This window comes from Myotis davidii, unplaced genomic scaffold, assembly GCF_000327345.1.
Source record: "Myotis davidii unplaced genomic scaffold, ASM32734v1 scaffold573, whole genome shotgun sequence".
Lineage (NCBI taxonomy): Eukaryota > Metazoa > Chordata > Mammalia > Chiroptera > Vespertilionidae > Myotis > Myotis davidii.
In genome coordinates this window covers 4,693,810-4,700,022 of record NW_006285997.1, presented here as the reverse complement: position 1 = coordinate 4,700,022, position 6,213 = coordinate 4,693,810, and the positions used below count along the sequence as shown (strand labels likewise).

General features: G+C 52.6%; 1 long non-coding RNA gene across 1 annotated transcript; it reads right to left on the bottom strand.

The window, feature by feature from the left end:
- Positions 1–1,980: 1,980 nt before the first annotated feature.
- LOC102769860 lies at positions 1,981–6,213 on the bottom strand. The gene is made up of 3 exons (XR_435323.2): positions 6,156–6,213; positions 3,638–3,751; positions 1,981–3,256 (listed from the first exon to the last, which is right to left on the bottom strand). It is a non-coding gene; the product is annotated as an uncharacterized LOC102769860 (long non-coding RNA).

Here is a 6,213-nt window from a genome sequence, read left to right as displayed (position 1 = left end):
AGAGCCTGCAGGGACTTCGACTTCCGGGGCGCGCAAGGAACTACTTCCGGCAGCGACAGCCCTTGCCCTCCCCCCGCCCGCGGTTGGTCCATTTTCCAAGCTGACGGCCAGCACCTGGTGCGCAGGCGCGGGCGACCGCGGCCGGAAGCGAGGGGGCGCGCGTCCTCCTCCTCGGAAGTCACGCCTGCTGTCACTTTTACCCAGATTCCTTCCTGCTGGGTTAGCTCTGCTGGTTGTTGGTGCGGCCTTGACGGACGCAGTCACGGCGTTCCTGTTTAGAGGGTTTCAGTAGCATAAGAACTCTTGGGAAAGTTGAGTCCCAACTCTAATCCAGCAGGATCTGGAGTGGGCCCTGGAATCTGCATTTTCAAACAGTCCAGTTAATTCTAGTATAGGTGGACCATATTCTGATTCCTGGAACTGTGCCAGCCTGGTAGCCATCAGGAGCACTTATTAAAAGTCTGGGATAGCCCTAACCGGTTTGGCTCAGTGGATAGAACATCAGCCTGCGGACTCAAGGGTCCCAGGTTTGATTCCCGTCCAGGGCATGTGCCTTGGTTGCGGGCACATGCCCAGTAGGGAGTGTGCCGGAAGCAGCTGATCAATGTTTCTCTCTCATTGATGTTTCTAGCTCTCTGTCCCTCTCCCTTCCTCTCTGTAAAAAAAATCAATAAAATGTATTTTTTTAAAAAAAGTCTGGGATTCTTGCTCCATCCCTGGAGATTCTGTCGAAATGGACCTGGTCCAGCATTCTATGGGTTTGTTCTGAGTGATTCTTATGCAGACTTGTTAATACGCAGTGTGGGCTGTTAGCGTAAACTGTGGTCACATGCCCTCACTTTTCTGATGGTGGTTGTCAACTGACTTTGTTCCTGGAAACTCCAAGGTTTATAAACAAAGGTCACTTCCAGGTGATTATGAGAAGCAACCATAACCACCCCATGGATTTCACATACACACACACACCCTCACATTCCCATTGTTATGAATGAACGATTCTATTTCTGTTCAAAGCAACTCCAGTTCATCAAGGGGCCTTGCTTTAGGGGCTTCATCAAGGCGGGTGATGCTGTGACATGCAGTCATCTGTATGTACCTCCTCTCCCACTGAGAATCCGGGCTGCTGGGTGTCCCTAGGACAGGTTGGAACTTGTCAGATCTATCAGGATGCTGAGGAGGGAAAGGTCAGAGGGGATGGTTGGGAAGCCTGGCATCACAGCATCAAGTTGGAAAGGCACCTTAGCTCTTTGCCCTTTGTTTTCCCCAAGCAGTGGCTGGCGCCCGGTGGGCATCAGTTGTTGTTGTTACATACCCTTGAAGGAAATTTCATCCAGGCTGTGGAATCATCCTCAGAACTGTCCCTGCTCCCGCTAACAGGTCATTAAAGCCCCAGAACCTGTAAAATCATGCTCCTCTGGGTGGCTAGGTATAAACTGGTCTCTGGAGGGTCCCATCCTGCGTTCAGGTGCTGCCCCCTGCTGGCCATCTGTCTTACCTCACAGCCTTTGTCTTCTCCAGAGTCCACCATCCAGAACAGGCTGGATTCATCCTGGCCTCCTCCTCTCCCACTGCCAACACGCTGGTCATCTTAGCTACTAAGTAGACCTTTAATCTGCCCACTCGTCCTTACCACCGCTCATCTGGGGCCCTATCACCAGGCTCCTGTCCATTACGCACCCTGTAGAGATTATCCCAGAAATCAAATTGGGTCTTATCCCTCCCTGGCTTTCTTTTGTGGCTTTGCATTGCCCTTTGGGTCCATCCGAGCTCCTCGGCCATGGTCAGGCCCTCAGCGGTCTGGGCCCTCCTCTATGCCCACCCCACCCTACATTTCTTGTGCTGGCTCTCACTGGTCTTGAAGTGCTAGTTCCTTCGCTTGCTGTTTCCCTGCCCCATGCAGGACGTGCTCACCCAGGCCAGGTGCAGAGCAGGCAGACTTGGGCCCTCAGGTATTTGGGAATGAGGCAGGCCACACTCTGGAAAGGTTGGGAACCTGCTTTATTGCACAGTCCAAGAATTGTTCACTCTGCAATCAGGGGCACAGATGAGTGGTGGTCAAAGTTCCACTTGAGCAAGGCTCCCACTTTCTCCTCCTCCTGCCAGGCCTGATCCTGGCAGAATCCAGACCAGCTGCACTTTCCTTCAGGTCTCAGGAAAATGTAGTTCTGTGTCCACATCCCAGAGCTGCAGCTCCAAGCCACTTCGAGCCCTCTTTCCTGTCCCCAACCTCACCCCCACCCTCTGAGGACATGGAAATCAGCTGGGCAGGGAAAGGGTGGCCAGCAAACTTGGCCTCAGCCAGGACTCTGCCACTGAAAAGTGATTTCCCACCACTTGTGAGTCACTAGATACAGATGAGGTTTTCTGTACAACCCACACACAATCCCCCCACCCCAGGAGAGCCACAGGGGTCAGGACAGGAAGGGACTTTGAAAGGGGCCTGTCGGATATCAAGGGGAGGCCCAGCCTGAGCTCTGAGCAACAGGCCAAGCCCAGACCAAGAAATCCAGGGAGACACCACACACCCTCCCGCAGGTCCAAAAACAATGCCCACTACGTGGGAGGAAGGCCAATCAAATAAATAGTCAATAAATACATGAAATTGGCTTCTTCCTCCAGGGAGGCCATGCGGCAGAGAGGAGGCCCTGGTTAGCTCTGAGACCGGGCAAATGTCTGGGATCTCAGCCTCAGCAATCCTGGGAGTGAGGGCATGGGCTGCGGGTCCCAGGATCTCATTGGTCTGCTGCCTGCTCAGCCAGTCAGGGCCAATGCCCTTCCATCCCTCACCATCCCAGCCGGCCTCAGAAGCCCTCTGTGCTGCCCAAACCCTGCCTACACCTGTCTATCTTCATCCTTCGCAGCTCAGGTGACCTAGGGGCTGCTGTAAGGGGCTCTGAAATCTGCCCTCACTGCAGCCGAATGAGTGGAGTCCAAACTGGGGGCAGGAGCTGCCTCGTTTCTGAGCCTCTAGGGAGGAAGGGGTGCTTGTCCGCAGTGTGGGGGGCAGGTACAGGAGGAGAGAGGAACAAGGTATTCCAAGGAGGGACACTTTCTGAGCAGGCCACTTTACGTGACTTTACAACCATAAAGAATGCTAAACATACAAGTTTCAATCGGGACCCAAATTACCATGGTGTTTTGGGTGTGAATGATTTTCCATTACTTCAACACAGAGGGATCACGACACAGCTGTGGGGGTGGAACAAAGGGGTCTTCAGGGGCAGCTGAGCCAAGGTTATCCGGAGAGCTGGGGGACCTGAAAAGCACATCACATGAGAGGGTCACCTCCTCGCTGTGGACACCCCCTCTCCACCACCCCTCCCTGCCTCTGCCCCAGTCACTCAGCTTATCTCAGCTTCCTCTGTCCAGTTACTGCCTCGATGCTCCTGGGCCCCAGGCCATCCTCTCTCAGGACAGGCTCTGCATCCCCGGCCCTGCCCTCTGAGTCCTCTGAGGAAGCACCTCGAGGACCTGGTTTGCTCTCCAGCACAGTGCCAGGCAGGCGGACAGTAGGTGCTCACCACTTTTTTTTGTCTGATAAACGAACATCTAAATCCAAACGTAAACGCTTCAAACGGTCCTGCCTGTTCTCTTCCTCCACCCCAGGTGCCCCCTACCCACTGCCCAGGCCCAGTACCTGGGCTGAAGCAGCAGCGGTCACTCCCACAGGAAGCGCACATACCAGATGGTCTCATTCTTCAGCTGTGGCCCAAACAGAGGGTTCAGCTGGGCCAGGATGGCGATGAGCCAGCTGCCAGGGACAGCACATTGAGGGTGAGCTGGGACACAGCAGGAACCCCCCAGGTATGTCTCCTGCGAGGCTTGTGGTCACATGACCCACCCAAACACCAGCTGCAGGGTCTGTGAGGGGCCCACAGAGCCACCCACACTCCAGCCAGCAGGTCGGCTGGGTTTGGGGTTCGTGGGTTTTGGTTTAGATTAGGTTTGATTTGATGTTCTGTAGATTTATTAGGTCTCTGAGTTGAGGCTGGACTCTGGGGTGAGGGAAGAGGCAAGACAGCCTCCTGGGATCATCGGAAGTGATTCCAGCTGTGCCCCAATACATCCCTGGTGCAGGCCACTCCAGTCTGCACCTGGGAGCGGGACAGGGTTGTTCTGATGGGAGACATGTCAGAATCACCCCCTTTCAGGAACAAGATGAAGGAACTACCCCAATATGAGGAAGCGGGGACCAGAATGCCCACTTCCTGGCCCGATGAGGATAGGACAGGGTCTGTCTCTCAGGCCAGTGAGCTTTCCAGCGACCACAGGCTGCACAGATGGGGTCGGGGGTGTCAGGCCCTATCACCATGACATCGTTTGCCCACGGAAGCAGGCCCCAAAGACCCTGAGGTGCGTGACTTCACATGCCTCAAATGCTGGTGCCAATGGGGCTCGGTCTGGTATTGTAGGCAGGACCCAGCTCTTCCACCTCTGAATCCCCACGGCAGCCAATCACCTGCCTGCTGCCCGGGACGCTGTCAGAAATGGCTGCCCGCTTATCATTGGCGTTACCCCAAGTTTATGTTTTGTAAATATAATTCCTAGGCGTGGCATTTGCTTAGGTTGCCCCACCTTTCTGCCCATGTGCATCTGGTCTGAAGCCCAGGTTCCCTTCCCTTTGCTGATGTGGAGTTCGCAATTACCCACACGCTGCCTATGTTCTGTCTCCCACCTTCCCAGTCACTAATCCTCTGTCCTGGTCTCTGAGCCTTCAAACCTCAGCCCCTCTCAGGCCCTCCCTGGGAGAGATGGGGACATCTGTCCAGCCCTAAAAGACCAAGAAACAGCACAGAGAAAGGGCCTCAGAGATGCTCTGTCCAGGGAGAATTCTGGAAAACCACATGCCTCATGTATTTAAACTAACATCTGAAAGTTGTCATTATTTTTTTTAACAGGTTTTATTTTTTTGTTAATAGGAAGTAGAAATATTAAACATTATATAAAGTGAAATTAGAATTGACTAATAGGAATAACTAGCTCATGATCTCATCAGAAAAAACAGGTTTTAACTATGTAAGAGGCACCAAGTCTGAAATCAATCAAGCAAATTTTTTTAAATGTGGGTATTAACCTATGCATTTGAAAAATTTGGCAGTCCTAAGAAATATCCTAGAATACTTTGAAAAGAATCAGCTACCTTTTAAAGAATCAGCATTTTATCATGCTACTGTCCTACCCTGAACACCCAACTACACCAGTCTTAACCCAAAAAACAGTGTATGAGACCCAGGAAGATGGGACGCCACAGAGGCCTCACTGGGCTTGACTGATAATGAGACAGGCCTCCCTAACTCCAGAACGCGGACTTACTCCTCGGTTTGGCAGCCAGGATGATTTAAACGCGAAGCAAGGAAACACGAAAGGATTGGAGGGGTGGGGAGGGGCTATCATGAACAGCAGTTTTAGAAAGAGACCATCTAGGCCAGTGATGGCAAACTCAGTTTTTTGGTTGATTTTTCTTTGTTAAATGGCATTTAAATATATAAAATAAATATAAATCTTTGTTTTACTATGGTTGCAAAGATCAAAAAATTTCTATATGTGACACGGCACCAGAGTGAAGTTAGGGTTTTTCAAAATGCTGACACGCCGAGCTCAAAAGGTTCGCTATCACTGCTCTAGGCATTGAGGACCTGGAAATTGATTCCCTTGAACTGTCCAGGTTCTCAAGTCCCTCAGATGCTCTTCGATGTCCCCAGGCCCCCTTTCCAGGTTTGGAGACTGCATCTGGTGGCTCTCACTGGCTGTATCACAACCCCCCAGGGACGCGCATTATGAATTCGGGTTCCCAAGCGCAGACCTTGAGCGCTGTGATTGGGTGGGTTTCGGGTGCAGCTCTCAGAGCCGCATTTCACATTCTCTCCAGGTGGTTCTGATGCCAAGTTGGGCATGAAAAGCACCGAGCTGGCCCAGCTCATTTCACACCTGAGAAAGCCGCAGCCCGTGGACACCACAAAGCTTGTCCGGGTGACCATTTAGACCCAGAACCGGAGTTCATGACTTCCAGCCTGTTGCTCTCTCTGCCATTCCAAATCGCCTCCTTTCCTGTGTTTGACAGGTCCAGCCTTTCACTACCCGGACAGAGGGGAGGGGAGGGGGGGGGGGGAGGAGAAAGGCACTGGCTGATCTTGAGCTGGGAGAGAGGTACTTACAAGAGGTAACAGCAGACAGCAGTGGCTACCAGCATGGTGATGATCACTCTGCAATGGA